Source organism: Dendropsophus ebraccatus, chromosome 6 (genome assembly GCF_027789765.1).
Source record: "Dendropsophus ebraccatus isolate aDenEbr1 chromosome 6, aDenEbr1.pat, whole genome shotgun sequence".
Classification (NCBI taxonomy): Eukaryota; Metazoa; Chordata; class Amphibia; order Anura; family Hylidae; genus Dendropsophus; species Dendropsophus ebraccatus.
In genome coordinates, this window is record NC_091459.1 from 27,218,717 (window position 1) to 27,238,646 (window position 19,930).

Genomic DNA, 19,930 nt, shown 5'->3' on the forward strand with positions numbered 1-19,930 from the left:
CCTTGATTGCGTATATACGATCGCTTTTTATTACAATGTTTCTGGATTTGATGTGACCAAAAATGCGCAATTTTTTAACTTTGGCGGGTCTTTACGCTTACGCCGTTTACCGTGCAAGATCAGGAATGTGATAAATTCATAGTTTGCGCGATTATGCACGCGGTGATACCAAACATGTTTATTTATTTATTTTTATTTATAAAATAAGAAAAGTGGGGTGATTAAGGGTGTGTTTTTTTTTTTTTTATTAATGAAAACATTTTTTTTCCACTTATAAATTAATTAGAAGCCCCTCTCGGACTTTTGCAATAGAATACCGAGCCCGGATCAGCATCATTGAAATGCTGATGCCCGGCTCGGTAAGACCAAGGGATCTCCCCTCTGCGATCACATCGCAGGGGGGGATCCTGCCACTAGACACCAGGGAAAGCTGCAAATAACACTGTTAGATGCAGCTGTCATGTTTGACAGCTGCATCTAATGGTGTTAATTAGCGGGAGCGGCGATCGGCCCACTCTGGCTAATAGCTGCTGTAGATAGCAGTCGGGATCGCGGTAGTTCAGAGCAGGGTCGCGGCGCGCCCCCCCTCTGACTTCCTTTTGCAGACATATGCCGTACGAGTACAGCATATGTTCTTAAGAGGTTAAAGCCCTCAGAACTTCAGAGACCTGGGACTGTCTCTGAAAATAAAAGCATTTTTCTACTTTATGGAGGCACAAATGAATATCTGAAAGGTACCATTTGTCTCCTTGCCATTACAGCTATCTAACAGTGTCTGCAATTTGGAACATCAATTGCAACTGACAGATTCACTTTAACCATATAGTACCCTTCCCATCCAGTTTAGCATCAACAGTTATTTGGCCGTCATTTAATGGCAAATGGACTTTTTTTAAACAATGGTAGTTGTTTTGAAATAACGGTAAATATCTGCTATTAAATTACGACCATCCCTCCAATTCCAACAGTGCATGAACATAGCCTTTCTGTGTTTTCAATTCACTCATGGTGTTGGTTACAAAATACTGACCATACTACTGTTTAATCTCACTTTAAAGTGTCACTGTCTTTTTTGTAGTTGTTGCAAAAATCAACAGTAAGGCTATGTTCACACGGCGTGAGGGAACGGCCGGTCTCTGCCCGGATCATCGTGGCCGGTACTTAAGTACCAGCCGGATGATCTGTCTGGCCGCAGAGCTCTGACATCAGAGCTTCCCCCAGCACACTATGGAGCGAGCAGCCAGAGCCGCTTGCTTCATAGTGTGAACTGACAGGGTTTCCTACGGCCGCAATTCATTGAATTGCGGCCACAGAAAACTGACATGTCAGTTATTTGAGGGGCTGCACAGGATCCCGGCCGGAGCGTATACGATGTTTATACGCTCCGGCCAGGATCCCATTGAAACTAAGGCATTGTTCCACCCCGCAAGTTTTACATAGTGTGAAGATAGCCTAAAGGTGATTTTAACAAACGTTGTAATTGGGTTTATTAGGGTAAATATGCCATTATCTGCATTAAAAAAGACTTTCCCCAGGTCCCCCCCCCCTCCTCTCTCTCATTCACTGTTCATAATCAGGAAATCATGACTCTTTTACATCAGTCGAGCCCTGTCTGTTCTAGGGGAGGGGGGAGGAGGGAGGAGGGAGATTAGTCGGCAGCAGAGAGTAGAGAACAAAGGATTACACAGCGGGACCTGTGTGAAAGCCTGTATTCAGAGATCAGAGAGGTCAGTGCTGACTTCAGAGGAGATAACCTGGTGATGTAGCTGTAAATTAACTCTTTGTTGTCCTGTTTTGGTGCCTCGTCTTCCTCCACCCCTCTTAGGACAGTGACACTTTAAGTTGCCATTAAGTATACAATTGCGTTTGAAAAAAAAAGTGACTGTACCTATTTTAATGAGAAATCATGTGTAGAAATTTCTACTATGTAGAGACATAAAAAATATCTAGTCGCACAAATCTCACCTTTCTGACTTTTTCTGCCCCAGGAGCTTAAAACATCTGAAATACAGCTAATGTTCAATAGACTGAACACCAATAATTGTCTGTATCCTGCTAGCAAGAAGACTGACTAGATTGCACTGGACATCGTTCCTGACATCTTTAATTAGACACGCTACAGACAAACTACTCCATGGAAAGATAATTACCAAATGTTACAGCCAGAATAATCTGTAAACTAAACCGCTTTTATGTTAAAGACATAGTAAGATGAAAACAAAAAGGCTGTGTCAGGATATATGGGACCAGTAAGACAAAGGACAGGTGCAGTCCTAACACTGGCACCCGCCCCGCTGTCCCTGCCTACTTGCTACAACAGCCCTTAAAGGACAAGTGCCATGAAAAACTTTTTCCCAGTAATTGAAGCACATTACAAAGTAATATAACTGTGTAATATGCTTTAATCACCTATCTGCCTCCCTTCCCTGTCTTTTCCCCCCTCCACCCCCTCCACCAGGAAGTGTCCTAACTCACACAGACCTAATGACTGCCGTCACCGTCACCAGGCAGCTCCTTCTTGTGAGGATGAGTCATCAGCAGGAGGGCTGCTCTAGGTCCTGTTACAGCAGCCCCCCCCCCTCCCCAGTCCAAGTGATGGCTTGAAGTTGTTCAGCCAATGGGAGCTGAGCAAGCCTGTCACCTGACAAGGCAGGGGAGGGGGAGGCTAGTTTAAAAGGAGAAGGAGCTGAGAGAAGAGCTTGGTGATGGTGACGACAGTAATCAGGTCTGTGTGAGTTAGGACACTTCCTGGTGGGGGGTGGAGGGTGGAAAAGACAGGGAAGGGAGGCAGATAGATGATTAAAGCACATTACAGAGTTATATAACTTTGTAATGTGCTTCAATTACTGGAAAAAAGTTTTTCATGGCACTTGTCCTTTAACCCTTTAAGGACATGGCCCATTTTCGTTTTTACGTTTTCGGTTTTTCCTCCTTGTGCATAAAAGGTCATAGCACTTGCATTTTTCCACCTAGAAACCCACATGAGCCCTTATTTTTTGCGTCACTAATTGTACTTTGCAATTACAGGCTGAATTTTTGCATAAAGTACACTGCGAAACCAGAAAAAAATTCAAAGTGTGGTGAAATTGAAAAAAAAAACGCATTTCTTTTATTTGGGGGAAATGTGTTTTTACGCCATTCGCCCTGGGGTAAAACTGACTTGTTATGCATGTTCCTCAAGTTGTTACGATTAAAACGATATATAACATGTATAACTTATATTGTATCTGATGGCCTGTAAAAAATTCAAACCGTTGTTAACCAATATAGGTTCCTTAAAATCGCTCCATTCCCAGGCTTATAGCGCTTTTATCCTTTGGTCTATGGGGCTGTGCGAGGTGTCATTTTTTGCGCCATGATGTGATCTTTCTATCGGTACCTTGATTGCCCATATACGTCTTTTTGATCGCTTTTTATTACATTTTTTCTGGATTTGATGCGACCAAAAATGCGCAATTTTGCACTTTGGGATTTTTTTGCGCTGACGCCGTTTACCGTGCGAGATCAGGAATGTGATTAATTAATAGTTCGGGCGATTACGCACCCGGCGATACCAAACATGTTTATTTATTTATTTGTTTACTTTTATTTAAAACCTGGGAAAAGGGGGGTGATTCAGACTTTTATTAGGGGAGGGGGCTTTTTACTATAAACAACACTTTATTTATTTTTTTTTACACATATACTAGAAGCCCCCCTAGGGGACTTCTAGTATATACACTTGGATCTCTCATTGAGATCTCTGCAGCATAGATATGCTGCAGAGATCCATGAGATCGGCACTCGTTTGCTTTCGGCTGCTGCAGCCTAAAACGAACGAGTGCCGAGCCGAGGACGGCGCCATCTTGGACGCGTCCCCGGCCGGCATCAGTAACGGAGATCGCTCCTCCGGGACAAGGTGCCGGAGGAGCGATCTCCCCCACTAGACACCAGGGAAACGTTGCCTCCGGTAATCGGAGGCAGCTGTCAACTTTGACAGCTGCCTCCGATTAGCTAATTAGCGGGCACGGCGATCCGACCGTGCCCGCTAATAGCAGCGGTCCCAGGCTACTCGCGGCACCCGGGATCGCGGCACTTCAAAGGGGGCCGCCGCGCGGCCCCGCTTTGAAGTGCAAGTGAGGACATATGACGTACCGGTACGTCATATGTCCTTAAGAGGTTAATGGCAGTGGACAACTGGTCGGCAGTCCCTATCCTATATAGTGTGAACACATAACAAGGACAAGACAAACAAAACACAATTAATTCAAGTCAGAGGTCCCAGCAAATATATTATGGGTGTAAGCAACAACGCACAAAGCATTGTAACTTAATGTAAGTACTTTTCATGACGCATGATAAGAGTGCAGTAAAGTGATGAGCGAAGTTCGCAAAATTTGGGGCAAACTCGTTAAGATTCGCAAATCGAATGCAAGTGAATTTCAATAAAACATATTCCAGTCCCCCTTCAAGTACCCTTTTACCTCCCCTTGTGTAGCACTCTTTGTATCCCCTGAGTTTAAGTGGCACCAATATAAGTGGCAATTTAATTTCGATTTCAATTCATTTCATTTGAATTTTAACGCAGACATAGAGTGACCCAGCGCGAGCTGCAGTCTGGTAACTCAACTGGTAATTCAACTGGCGGGCCATCAACGTTAACAGCCTTCAGGAACGACTATGGGGTCATGATAGTGGTGAACCCAACAGACTTGGAGAAAGGTTCCAGCTCCCAGTTAGACCCAGTGGTCAGGCGAATACTAGCCACGCTGGTATTGTGGAAAAGATCCTTCAAAGTTCACGCTCCATGGCAGTCAGTAGTCAATCCCTGAGCCCACACTCGTCAGAAGAGTCCTCACATAGCAGTGCCAACACCAATTCGTGGCAAGAGCAGGACATCAGCAGCAAGTCGTCTTTCAAGTACCATCAGCAAGAGAGCTTCTGTAAAGCCTAGTGCTCCCCCCAGAGTGTAAGCCGCTCTACCCTGAAGGTTTCAAGGGATGTCAGTACAGTCAGCGACTGGAAGGTAGCATTGAGACTCCACTGCAGTCAGTGTTAGTGACGTCAAAGACCATGCAGCCATCAGAAGCATCTGTGATCATAAAGTGGGTCGGGTTTGGGTTCAAATACAGGTACTACATCTATGTGTCAGCACATGAAACGCCACAACCTCATTGCCTGGAAGAACTTGGACTCCCACACCATATCTTCCCCTTAAACAACAGGTGAAGTTACCATCACGCAGCCCCATCTTTGCAAGTTAGGATAACACAAATTGTCATGAGACAACAATCTCATATTCGCTAGGCTAAGTTATAGACAAAAGGCTTAACAAACTATTAGAGATGAGCGAGTAGTGAAATATTCGACATCCGAGAATTCGAATCGAATAGGCAACGAGATTCGACTATTTGAACGAATATTCGATCCCATTATAGTCTATGGGAAAAAAATTCTCAGCACTTGAAAATCCAAATTCGACCACTTGGAGGTCACCAAGTCCCACATAAAACCTCCCTAAACGATGCCAACACCTCTGGAATTACACTGTGACATCAGGGGGAGCATGCCTGGGTGCACCCAACACCCCAATATCGCAGTACAATGCCATTCACCGCAGTTGCGAATGAAATATTTGCGAAGGATTTACGAAGGTTTACGGCAATGTTCACACATTTCTTTCGTATTTCTTGCGCAGCATTACTAGGCTTTTACTAGGCTACTGGAACAATAGCTACACATGCCTTTTACTGGGCAACTGGCACAATAGGTATCACTGGCCTTTTACTGGGCAACTGGCACAATAGGTATCACTTGCCTTTTACTGGGCAACTGGCACAATAGGTATCACTTGACTTTTATTGGACAACTGGCACAATAGGTATCACTTGACTTTTATTGGACAACTGGCACAATTGGTATCACTTGCCTTTTACTGGGCAACCGGCACAATAGTTATCAGCTGCCTTTTACTGGGCAACTGGCATAATAGGTATCACGTGCCTTTTACTGGGCAACTGGCACAATAGGTATCACGTGCCTTTTACTGGGCAACTGGCACAATATGTATAACGATTACATGCCCTTAGTGGGCTAAACCAGGGACACTATAAGTATCCCCTGGAATGAATACAGCTGCTGATGCTGCTGTTGCTGTTATATCATCTATGTCTTAGCTCTGAGAAGTGCTTTGGACTCAGAGATTACTTTTTTGCTGGATATTCTCCCTGAAAAGGATTTTGGGGTACTGTAGTAAGCCTGCCTAACCAAAACACTACTAAAACCTATCTCTCCCTGCTCCAAGATCTCTCCCTGGCTAGGTTGAAAGCGCATCTGCGGTCGAGAGGCGGAAGTCAATTATTAAATATTCGAGGTCATGTGGTTCAGCCATCCAATAAGGGTAGATGCCGTTTTTGTGCTGTGTGCGTACTCCCAGGGTCCCTCACGGCCTCCCTGCATGGTTATTGGATTAAAAAAAGCGCCAAGTACGATGGTAGGGCTTTCGAATGTTTCCCGCGTATTCGTCACACTACTCGATTGAATTCGAATCTTTTGAATACAGCAATATTCGAACTTGATCGAATCGTATTCGCTCATCTCTACAAACTATATACACAATATTATATACAGTACTATATACAACACACTACAATATACCACCAATAACTAATATAACTAACTAAAACTCCTTCTGTATAGATTCCTCTGCTCCTTTCCAGGACTGAGGGATCTCCTAAAAATGGTGTGGAAACTTTGTACCCACTTCAGCCACTCATACACGGCACGTAACACCCTCTGCCAGATCTAACACAATCGTGGACTGTAACAACATCAGCTGATCTGCATTGTGCCAACGCAGAGTAACTTATCCCTTCACATGTTGGATCGGCTGTACCAACAGAGATCGCCATATTCATGCAGAACTGTAATTTCCAGGTCACCCATTGGCAGATGATGTCTGCTGATTTGTGGTACCATTTGAGGTAGATACTCTTTTGGTCAGCCGCAACAATTACGGTATAAATTACATCATCCCCCTGCCTCAAGTCATGAAGAATGCATTGAGAAACATCATACGGTATACCATGTGAACCTGAGCCCAGAGAGGTGTACTAAATGGACCCACACAAACATACAAACTCTTAACACAAGGACCCCAATGCAACAATTCCAGCATAAATGACATAACCCCCCCTGCCTTACATCATTGGATTGGTAAAAGCATTTTAAAGTTATTCATACATAAAGTGACACGTCATATTTGAAAACTTTGACATTGTCATAAACACCAAAACTGGCTATGTCCCCTATGGTTTAAACCATTTTCAACGCAGGCATATATTATCCACACCAGCTCAATGCCTCCACAAAGTGCACTATGCAACCCATAACCCAAAAATAGTATTATTCAGGCACTAATCCCCATGACTATGTTCCTCAAACAGGACATTTCCTTTCTTGTTACAATAGCCATGGGGTTTTTAGTCAGTGACACTTGTATCAAGGAATAGTAGCATTGATGCGCCATTTTTATGCACACGCATGGTGACTGGCTGATAAAAGGGTACTTATTATTTGAGTTTTTAATGACTCTCATGGTTTCTTGAATGGTATAAAACTACAGAGATGATTCGTCCTGGGGTATATATGTCAGAGGCCTCTAACTGTGATAGAACAACCTTCTTAAGCTACTACCAGCAGCAATTTGTTGGTGAAAGGCAGATTACCTTGCGTGATTCAGTGTGCATTCACACTTGAATGGTTGAGATAAATCAATTAAGAGGGAGCCAAACAAGTGGTATAATACCCAACCAGTAGCCATTGACTTGGTATAATGTCCAGCCAGCACCTATTGACTTGGTATAATGCCCAGCCAGCACCCATTGACTTGGTCTAAAGCCCAGTGTAATGCACAAAAGCAGCACCCAGTAACTTGTGATACTGGATACAGGCTTCTTTGTTGCCACAGAAAACCACCCACAATTTACTCAGAATCTACTCACAATCCACCCTCCTATGCTCTCCTCTTCTCTCTGTATTTCACTCCCTGCTCTGCACTAACTGACTGCTGCGATCCTGCTTTTCACTACACATACAGCTGAATGGCTGCTCCAGGAAGGGAATCACCTTATATAGGTGAGGGGAGGTGCTGACATCACAGTGGGGCTTGCTGGTGATTGGATGGGGGGCAAGGGGCGCAAGGGATTATGGATAATACCTTGCTCCCGGCAAAAGACAATACTGTAAGAAAACATGTGCGGTTGCCATCTTGGCGGACATGTTTAGCAAATTTTGTTAAGAATGAGCTGTAAATTCACAGAACGAAATTGACTATATTCTAAGCGAATGTAAACACATAACAGAATTAAATAATTAAAGAGGAAGTCCCACGAATGGTAAAAACAAAAAGGCAGGTGGGGGGTAGGTGAGAAGAAAATAAACTCACTCGTCCCTGTGCCTCTTTTGTGCCGCTCAAGGGTCCCAGTCATTGCCGCCACTTGTCATCTTCTGCAGGAAACTGGGTATATCATGTATCTGGCTCCTGCAGCAGAAATTGCCCACTCAGCCAGTCAGTGAATGGGATGGTGTCCTACCCCAGTCACTGATTGGCTGGGCAGGCAATTACTCAGCCAGGGTCATGATGTTGCAGCTAGCGGAGCTGCAGGACCCCAGCTGATGTTACCAGGACCTGGGCACAGTGCTATAGAGACACAGTGATGGGCGACTTCACTTGTTTATTTTCTCACCGGCCCCGCCTGCCGTTTTTACAGTTCGTGTGACTTCTCCTTTAAAATAAATAATGTACAAGGACTCCTGTCTTTGGAGGCTCCGCTACTATATGATTCAGCTGAAGCAAATCACAAGAACTAATCCAATTTTTTTGAAAATCCAGAATGAATTTGATTTGTTCCAAATCCTTTCTTATATCTCTTTTAGCTACAATACCAGAGATAATGCTGGAAGTAGTAAGGAGTTGGATCAGCTCACCTGGAACTGGCAGACAATAGGTTCCCTGTATGTTGGAGGGGGATGGGTGGGTGCACGGATCCCAAACACGGCCGAGCGTGGATTCACAGAAGAAACAGGGGAAAAAAGGAAGGGTGTACAATCCGGCACTCCAAGGCATTCGGGGAAGATAGGCTAATAAAACATAACTTTTAATCTATACTGTTAAAATAACGTTTTAAAACCAACGCGTTTCGCGCCATGGCGCTTAATCATGGTTGTAAAAGCAAGTGAACTATGCTGTCTTTATAAAGGTTGCAGCGACCAATCATGAGTGCCAACGTGGCGAACTCATGTGGGGAATAATGATTCTGAATTCGCACGTCATTACGTGGTGAGTCATATGACTAGTCATGTTATCTGGACACCACGTTTAGTTTAAATCACATGATTGATCATGTTACTTGGACACCATATTTGGTCAGCAAATTATGGGACTGATCATATTAGCTAGACGCAAAGTCTGAATGCAATTAGGTATAGTAATATAGTAAGTCGTTTTTGTGATTCAATCCATATGGCATTCTGGTGTTTAGGCGAAATATATATTCGGCTTCTTTGTATAGAAGCTTTTTCTTCCAATCACCTCCCCTTCTGGGGTTAGGAACTTTTTTTATGCCGTAACATATGAAACTGGCTGTATTGCCGCTATGTGTTTGTAAAAAATGTTTAGAGGCACCGGAGGCGTTAAGTCCAAGTCCACTCTTGATGCTCAATAGGTGTTCTCCTATGCGTTTTTTTAAAGGTCTAGTGGTGCAGCCTACGTACTTCAAGTTGCATAGGGTGCACTCTATTATGTAGACAAGATGGTGGCTGTTGCAATTGATGAAATCTCGCACCATGTAATTTGCATTGTTGGAACTATCAGTAAAATTTCTCTTGGTTTCCAAAAATTTGCAAGTTTGGCATCTATTCACACCACATTTAAAGTTACCTGTTATTTTATTACTTCTAGTTGTATATTCTGTGGTGTACATACTGGGGGATAGTAAATCTTTCAAGGAGTGGCCCCTCCGGGCCACGCATCGGTGTCCTCCTTCCAGGATTTCTGCCAAGGTGTCATCCTGTCTTAGTAAAGGTAAGTTTTTATTTAAAATAGCCACAATTTTTTCATATTCCATGCTGTATTGTGTAGAAAAAGTTACAGGTGCATTTGTGGTGGTGGGATGGGTATGATTTCTAGGTTTTTTTGTTAACAGATCATTTCTGTTTCTGTTTTTGATTATATTTTTTGCTCTTGTTATAGTGCTTTGTTTATAACCCCTTTGTTTTAGACGTTCGTTGGCTTGATTGCATTGTATATTAAAATCCCGTTCTTCTGAGCATGCGCGTTTGATTCTAGTTAGTTCACCCACCGGGATGGATTTTAGAGTGTGTGCTGGGTGACTGCTTGTTGCATGCAGTATAGTATTCCCAGCAGTGCTCTTCCGATATAGGGATGTTTGTACTAATTTCCCAGATGTTGGTGCTTTTAATAATATGTCCAAAAAGGATATCTCTGTTGTTTCTAAATTGGCTGTGAAGCGGAGCTTGTAGGGGTTGTTGTTTATGTATTCTACAAAGGATTTCATGGCTTGTTGTCCTCCCGTCCACACCATCAGAATATCGTCAATAAAACGACCATACCATTTGATGTGTTGGCAAAAGATATTCTGAGGGGAGAAAATGAACATTTCTTCCCACCAAGCAACATACAAGCCTGCGAGTGTGGGTGAGAATTTCGCCCCCATTGGGGCTCCTTGTATTTGTAGAAAATATTCCCCATTGAAGGAAAAGAAATTATGTTTCAATAGGAATAATGTGACTTCTATTATGTACTCGCGTAACTCATGGCTATAGTTGCTGTATTTGTAAAGATGGTGGGCAAGTGCAGTTATAGCTTGATCGTGTGGAATGGAAGGATATAGGGATATAACGTCACAACTGAGCCACATGTTCTCTTTATTCCATGTGAAATTTTGAAAAGCCCTGAGGACTGTACAGCTGTCCTGTAAATACCCAGGTACTCTTTTGACCAAATTTTGCAACAGTTCATGCACCCATTCGCAAACCTTTTCATTTAGCGAGCCAACACCCGAAATAATTGGGCGTAATGGGGGTGGGTTTTCTCCTTTATGGATTTTGGGTAGTCCATATAGTATGGGGATAGTGGGGTGTTCAGGGATAAGATCTTTCATGCGTTTTTCATCTATTATCCCCAAAATAACACCTTCCTGTACTAAACTCACTAATTTGGCTCTGAAAGTGGTGGTGGGGTTGGATGGTAACTTTCTATAAGTAGTGGTATCGTTTAATATGTTATAAGCCATTTTACAGTACATTTCTTTATCCATCACCACAATCTTGCCCCCTTTATCCGCCATTCTCAAAATGATGTTTTTATTGGTCTGTAGGGATTTTATGGCTTGTTGTTCTTTGGAGTTAATGTTAGACTTTGGGGGAGAGGTCTCCAATTCCTCCTTCAACTTCTTGAGATCCCTTTCCATGCAATTCTGAAAATGATCCAGTGCTTCCACTCGTGATTTTACAGGATAATATCCTGGGTTGGAATGTTTGATAGGAACGCTATGGATTGAAGTTGTATCCTCAATCTGTCCCTCAAACTCCAGGTCTATGAGATGTTGTAAATTGGTTTGTTCCTGAAATAAGAGATCTGTAAAATTGTTAGTTTGTGCATTTAGTTCTCCAAGAGGGTTTGTTGGAGTATCCGTAAGGGTATTAAAAAAATGGCGTCGGACAGTCAGTAGTCGTGCGAATCGGTTTATGTCGACCAAAGTTCCAAACAAATCAAAATGTGTCGTGGGTACAAAAGTAAGACCCTTAGATAGGATCTTGATTTCATCTTCAGTTAAGATGGTTTTGGAGAGATTCACCACGTTAAATGATTTTATGTCTGAGGCTTCATTCAGACTGTCACCGTTTTGTATTGTGATGTTCCCTTGGGTAACATTTGTGTGAACAGTGCTTAAGATTGATGATTCCTGCGGTTCTTGCGTGCGGGGTATCTCCCTTGTGAAGGAATTATGTTGTCTTGACTTATGTTTCCTCCCCGCACGCCTGATGCGTTTTTTGTAGGTGGATTATGTCCCACATCATTGTTTATGTTCCAATTGGTTCGTCTGGGTTGTGTAGTACCACCTCTGGATCCCTGTCCTCCTGAGTTCGGGTTCCATGTACGGTTTATTGTGTAATCATTTGTTTGATTAGGTCTTGTGTCATTTCTTGACTCCTGTGCTCCTGTATTTGGATTCCATATGTGATTGTTAGTGTGACCATTGGGTTGTCGGGATCGTGCACCCCCCCTGGGATTATGTTGGTAATGTCTCCTTGATGAATCCTGTCTTGGTGGTGAATCCTGACTAATGTCTGATGTGGTTTCAAAGTCCGATGTATCCACTGTATCCCGTTCAATTGAGGAGAAACTGACATGACCCGGGGTTCGTTGGGCGCCTCCCTTTTTCAAAATGGAGCGGGGTCTATGTGACCTGAATTTCTTCCATGTATATACCTGGTTGAGTGTATAGTCCGTGTTGTCCCTTTGGAACTTAGTTTTTTTGACTTCTAATATTTGGTTTTCTAAATCTTGCATTTTTGTTTTAAGTTTATTATTCAGTTCCTCGTATTCAGCTAGGGAAGAGAATGGTTGTAAGGCTTGTTTAGTTTCTTCAAGTTGTATTTTTAATTCGGCTAATTTTATTCCTTCATGTTTTATTATAATTTTTATTAGGCGAATAGAACAATCGGTGATGGCTTCTTCCCATTCAAAGAGAAACTCTTCAGAGAATGACGTGGTGGGGTTTTTGTATATGCGTAATCCCCTGGGGATCATATTTTTCTCCAGGTAAGTGTTTAAGGTGTTGTAATCCCACCACAATCTGAGTTCTTGGGATTGTAATTTCTCCCATTTATCGAATAGGTTTATGCATTCTGGATTATCATTTTTTATAATCTCAAAGACTTGGGTGAGTTTACGTCTACGTTCAGCAACTGCATCCATATTTTGTGTAGTGCTGGCTGCATCTAAGTTTGTAGCGGATGTTGTTGCTGTTGATAATATGTCAGTCATTTCGCGTGTAGATGGGTTATTTAATTCAACAAAATTATTTTCATATATATGTAACCAAGTTCATCATTTGTCTGTCCACAAATCTTTTTTCATATATATAAAGTCCCACAAGAGAGAGCACAATGTACGGTTCAATACCTGATTAATACGTTGCTGTGGTGCTCGTGACTCACCACGTAATGACGTGCGAATTCAGAATCATTATTCCCCACATGAGTTCGCCACGTTGGCACTCATGATTGGTCGCTGCAACCTTTATAAAGACAGCATAGTTCACTTGCTTTTACAACCATGATTAAGCGCCATGGCGCGAAACGCGTTGGTTTTAAAACGTTATTTTAACAGTATAGATTAAAAGTTATGTTTTATTAGCCTATCTTCCCCGAATGCCTTGGAGTGCCGGATTGTACACCCTTCCTTTTTTCCCCTGTTTCTTCTGTGAATACCAGAGATAGCCCACAAAGAAGAATGGAAGTCACACCAAGATAAAAGTCAAATCTCTCAATTTTATCATGAGGATATGCCATAACATTCTCCTACAATTCTTGGAAAATGAAGATGCAGAGGAGCAGCACTAATGGTCCTTTTACACAGAGTGATAATCGTTCAAAAATTTGCAATAACGATCGATACTTAATGATTACCTGCGCATGTAAATGTAGCCACCGATCAAACGATGAGCGATAAATCGTTAATGGCGGTCTTTCAACAAGTTTTAAAATTGTTGCTGCTCGTTTGCTGATATTTCACAGATTGCTTCGTCTAAACAGTCCTTCCAAGTAGGGATGGTCCAAACCGAGTTCGGTTCGGGTTCGTACGAACCTGAACCCTCGGTAATGATTCCCGCTGTCTGCCCGCTCCGTGGAGCAGGCGGATCCAGCGGGAGGACCGCCTAGAAAACTGGGATACAACCATAGCTATAGGTTGTATCCCAGTTTTCCAGGCGTTACTCCCGCTGAATCCGCCCGCTCCACGGAGCGGCCAGACAGTGGGAATCTGCTGCCGAGCGTTCGAGTTCATACGAACCTGAACCTCGGCAGGTTCGGACCATCCCTACTTCCAAGCATAAAAGATCAATATAACCATCTCCCAACAATCGAAATAACAAGATTTTTACACAATTTCTTTGTCTAAAACTCAATCACTTAAAAAGCTAAATCATTGCTTCACTTTCGCTAAACAATTGTTTAAGGAATTTATCGGTAGGTGTAAAGGACCTTTACATAATCCCATAGCCCCAATATTTTTAGGACTGCGTGGGTAAGACCCCTATTGTTCAGTAAGTGGTTGTAAACCTGAAATATGTCATCTTGGCAGCCAGTGATTGGAGTTCATCCAGTAGTAGAGAAGGAGCTGGTACCACAGTGCATGGCATGGTCAATCAGATGTCGCAGTCATAGGTGGTGCAACATCAAGACAAATGCAAATATCTTCCAATGTAAAAATGATAAAGAGAGCACTCACCAAATAAATGACTTTGGATGCTTTATTACAGGGTGTGATGGTACAAAGCAGCAGGTGCATTCCACAAATACAAGCGACGACTGTTTCACACTAACCGCGTATCTTCAGAATGTGAGCCGGAAGATGCGTGGTTAGCGCGAAATGGACATCTCTTGTCTTTTGGAACCCTGTAATAAAGCATCCAAAGTCATTTATTTATTGAGTGCTGTATTCATCATTTCTACACTGGAAGAGTGATTGGAGTATATTTCCTATATCAGGATATGTGTTTGCTGCAAAAGAGTGGTGGAAAAGTGAGGAATGTTGGGAAATTAAAAGGTAACTATATATATATATATATATATATACATATATATATATATATATATATATATATATATATATATATATACACATGTTTACACACACACACATATATATATATATATATATATATATACATACATGTTTCTGAGCTTGGCATTGTATTGTGTTTATTGCCATAAACAGCAGCTTTCAGTCTGCTGACATATCTGCTGAATTTTGGTGGAGCACTTCAAATCCCCTCTAGCTTTGTGCTAAGTATGTGTATTATGAGAATTATCCATCTGCTAAAGGACACTACATAAAGGGATTGCTGCTAAAGCTTTTTCTTAATATATTTGTGTAGATTCAGCAAGTAGCTCCTAACACTTTCATAGTTCGCTAGATGTGACCACTCTGCCTTAGAACTGGATATATCATATATAATGAATTTTTCTATCAACCAATATATCAAATGTGGATGATAAAACATGTTTACAGAAAGAATATGATACAGCTACAACATCTTTATGAATAGAAATAAAAGTTACACCACCTTAATATCAGAAAGGAACTTCCATGTTGATTGATCAGTTTCAAGGTTATCCAAATACGTGAATTTTAATCTAGGAACAAAAAGAATTAAACTGTTTAGAATAATAGACAGAATTCATATGTAAATACAAACAATCACATATAATAGTAAAATCACTGGCCAATGAAGTGAATAACATAATATCAAGGGATGAGATGTAGGTGGCAATCTGAGCGACTTTGTTAGGTGAGAAAGGCTAGTGTTTCCAAAACAGTAGGTGGGTTCTTTCATATATGCCCAAAGGTGGTCCAAGGAAGGACAACCGGTGAGGCAGTAACAGGGTCATGGGCACCCAAGGTTTACTGACCCTGAGGATTAGTAAGGGGGGAAGGCCAGGTAGTTCGTTAGGTCAGACACAGAAGAGCTTCCGTAGCACAGATTGCTGAAAAGGTTACTGCTGTTATGATGTACAGGTGTCAGAACACCAGAAAACTGGTTTAAGGACCCATGCTACTGCCTACAATGTGCAAGTTCACATCACAACTGGGTCATATACTGTAGCAATGGAAGAAGTTAGCCTGGTTGGATGAATTACATCAAGGCTGCATGTTCCTTGATCCCTAGGGAAGATATAATATCCGGATATGCCGTATAAAAAAGACAGGAATACAAAGGTTTCATCACTCCTGAATAGCAATGCTTGTGTATCAACGATAGGCAAAGCAGAAAATTCCTGGCACTAACCAAAATAGCTTGCTCTTTAAACTTTATTTCAACATATATGGAGGTGCACAACAACAGACATCACACGTTTTGGCATATCCGCCTTTTCCAATTGCCAGCTGAGAAAGGCAGATATGCTGAAACATGCCCTGTCTGTTGTTGTGCACCTCCATATATGTTGGAATAAAGTTTAAAGAAGCAAGCTATTTCGGTGAGTGCCGGGAATTTTTGCATTATGTATAAAGAAGAAAAGCCTGCAAAGCCAGTCTAAGACTCTGGACAATGTTCTACTGCGAATTCTGTGCTCTTAGGATTCATTTGGATGTTGTTTTGGTATATACTATCTATCTAAACATGATTGAAGACCAAGTATACAAAATGGTAATGTTGTCTTTCAGCAGGGCAATTTTAAAGGGGTTATCCAGCGCTACAGAAACATGGCCACTTTCTTCCAGAGACAGCCCCACTCTTGTCTCCAGCTTGGGTGGGGCTTTGCTGCTCAGTTCCATTGAAGTAAATGGAGCTTAATTGCAAACCGCACCTGAACTGTAGACAAGAGTCGTGTTGTCTCTGAAAGAAAGTGCCCATGTTTTTGTAGCACTGGATAACCCCTTCAATTTTAACTATTATACGTTAGTATGCAGTCTTACTAACCATGGTCTATTAGAAAAAAATTATGCAAAGTGTCTCTCTGCCAAAGGAAAATAACCTGCTCCACAGGGCCACCTACTGGAGGTAAATTTTAATCAATGTTCGACCACCAAAGGGCCTCCAGAAGGGGGCTACCTCCAAAAGGGGGCATTGTACAGTAAGTTAGGTAATCCAATGGAATCAGGCATGCTTTTTGGGACTTTTCATAGATTATTGTATTCTATAAAAAATAATTTGCTCCACTCAAAATCTTAATGTCTCCAATTATATATTTAGAAATTATTACAAAGCTTCTATCCAGACAGATGGAAGATAGTAAATAACCGTATTATGCATTTAATTGTTTTTCTAGAAGTTTTAAGTGCTCCACATATTATATGCTCTTTCCTTTACTCAATACAGTGCATATAAAAACCACTAGTCACCAATCTATCAGGCAATATTCTCATCACAAGCTGTTCATTGTCTCTGACTCTGTTGCTCCCTTCATAAAATTAAACATAGCCAAAATTATACAGAGGAATTAAGAGCTGTTATTGATATTGTCCTCATTGTACATGGACTGTAAATATGTTACAGCAGTTGTCCTTCCACAAACATGTTGGAGAAACTGATGGCCACTTGTCCCAAGGAAGCAGAAGGACTGAAAACTATCCAACAACCTTTGGAAGTGACTTTCTCGCACTAAGTCGTAAAGTTAATATTCAGGAGTCGTAATAACCAATAAAAAGATTAGAGCCATTAAAAGGGTTATCCCAGGAGTAATACTGTGTGTATTTTAATACTATGAATGAAAATAAAATTTAATCTACAGCAATTGATTGTTAATTGTTCTGGTGGATCCAAAAGTTCCTTTGCTGAGAGAGAACAGGTCTACAGTATGTGCAGTGCTAGTTCTCTTTCTTTTTACATATACATGCTTAAAGAAATGGATGAAGGAAGTATACGAAGCACAAGTAATAAATAATAAAGATAAAATGGTGGTGGGAATGGGGGGTTTAGGAAAATTAGATCCTGTAACACTATGTATCATTAAAATCCCTGGAGCTGTGTGTGAGGGACTACTTTCTATGCAAGTCAGTAGAGGGAGACAGAAGAAATGAGCTTTCTGGTCACATGGTCACAATGGGGCTCGTCTACAGAAAGTGAAGAGACCAGAGCTGCAGAGAGACAATAAATAGGCAAAAAAAAAGTTAAAATCATACCAGAAACAGCTCTTTGCACAAGGCTAGTGTTAGAATAGTGGTGTGTATCATACATGGCTTTATTTTTTTCCCATTTCATGGAGTAATTTCTTTACTAGTAAAATTTTCTGATAACTTACTAAGAGCACAGAATGAGAAATATGGAGATGGGACAAAGGTTTATGACTGTCACTTTTAGATTTAGTGATGGATTACGAATACCTTGGTTTAAGAGAGTTTTGGAAGTCAAGCTAACTATTTGAAAAAAAATGTAACTCAGTAAACAAGCAACATTTCTTAATACAAGCCAGTGCTTGTATTGTGCTACCTGTGCTACCACAGTGCTACCTGATTAACTCTGCCGGTGAGCAAACGTCTTACGGCTCTCCTCCGCTGCCCCTCCATGCCATCACTGCTTCCTTTGACCCCTGAAGTAATCTCTTCACCAATGGCTACTCTGGACAGCCTGCACTTGTACCAACTGGTACCAACTTTGCAGCCACCTGTGGAGTTGTGTGAGGAGGGAGAGTTAAATGAATAACCCCTTCTTTCCTGATACAATGTTTTGTTTTTGTTTTTTGGGTTGAGGAACTAATCATCTGCGTTTCAGTTATTTCTTATGGTAAAATTTGCTTTGATATACAAGTGATTTTGAATACAAGCACGTCCCTGAAACCAATTATGCTCGTAATCCAGGGTTTCACTGTACTAATAACTGTTAATAATTGTTAAAGGTGAACTAACAGCAGGATAGAAGACCCTAAGCTGCTATTTTGTTTTCAAAGAGCACAGGATGCTGAGAATGAAGGTCATTTTCTTACCTTCATCTTCTTGCCGTTTTTATTAAATCTTTAGTTTAATTAATAATTTGTATAAATTAGGCAGGGTGGTGCCCTGGGGACTGGGGGAAACGACCATCCGTCCCTTTTCATGAATATTCATCTGATGCTCTGCATTGATGAGCCCCGGAGTGAGGTCACTGCAGACCGATGCCTCAATATTTATTAGGAAGGATGGACAGGGCGAAGAGGTGAATTGAGAGTGTAAGCCCCACCTGCAATGCATCAAACTGCCTAATCTACATATTTATAAAACTGATCATTTAAGGTAAACGATGCTGAGGATAAAAGTAAGAAAACCACCTTTACTCTTAGTGCTCTATCCATTCAGGGCACCCATTCTAACCTGCTTTTAAGATTAAGAGCATGGGGGGGGGCATGGGGAGCTGTGAGAGGGGCTGTTCATAGGGGATAGTATTGGTCTGCTGCCGCCGCTCCTGTCCCGTGGGATCATTGTCTTCCAACATGTTGTGCTTGTCGGCTGATCATTGCCTTTTAACTTTACCTATTACACCAAGCAATAACCATAATGGCCGATAATCACCCAAATACGGTCCATAATCGCATCGGTGTAATAGGGTCTCTAGTTAGCATTCTTTATCTAGGTTGTGCCTTTTTCCTTAGGCTGGGTTCACACTACTTAAGACACTGGCCGTTTTGTGACCCGGCCGTGTCACAGAACAGTGTCAGTAAAGTTTATCTGGCTGGTACTGCAGTACTGGCAGGGTAAACTTCTTTTCTGGTAAATTGGGATGCGGGGGCATCCGTGTGCGCCCACATCCCAATTCACCATAGCACACAATGGAGAGTGCGGCCGGAGCAAAACACTACATTGTGTGAACTGTCAGTTCTGTGCGGCCACTCGTCAACGAATAACGGACGCAAAAAACTGACATGTAATTTTCTGCTGCGGCCCCATAAGGATCCCGGCTGAAGCGTATACAATGTGTACTGTATATGCTCTGGCCGGGAGCCCATTAATTTTCAATTGAAAATATTTTTTTAATTAATCAGGGCCGTTGTTGCAATTTGCAACAACGGCCGTGATTAATTAAAAAAATATGTTGTGTGAATATAGCCGGGTTAACTGTAAGCCGAAAGCAGGAGCGTAGCCTACTGAAAGTACAGAAAGTATAACTAAAAGCTGTAGGAGTCTCCTGTTTCCAATAAATCATTTTGCCCTTGTGCATATATAATATCA

At 41.8% G+C, this 19,930-nt stretch overlaps 1 protein-coding gene across 3 annotated transcripts in view; it reads right to left on the bottom strand.

Annotated features, from left to right (window-relative positions):
• Positions 1 to 19,930, bottom strand: part of CNR1 (cannabinoid receptor 1) — a 103,178-nt gene that overhangs the window by 38,896 nt on the left and 44,352 nt on the right. For all 3 annotated transcript variants that reach the window (XM_069973559.1, XM_069973557.1, XM_069973560.1), the window contains exon 2: positions 15,354 to 15,423. The gene's annotated coding sequence lies outside the window, so the exon portion shown is untranslated. The remainder of the gene's footprint in view (positions 1 to 15,353; positions 15,424 to 19,930) is intronic.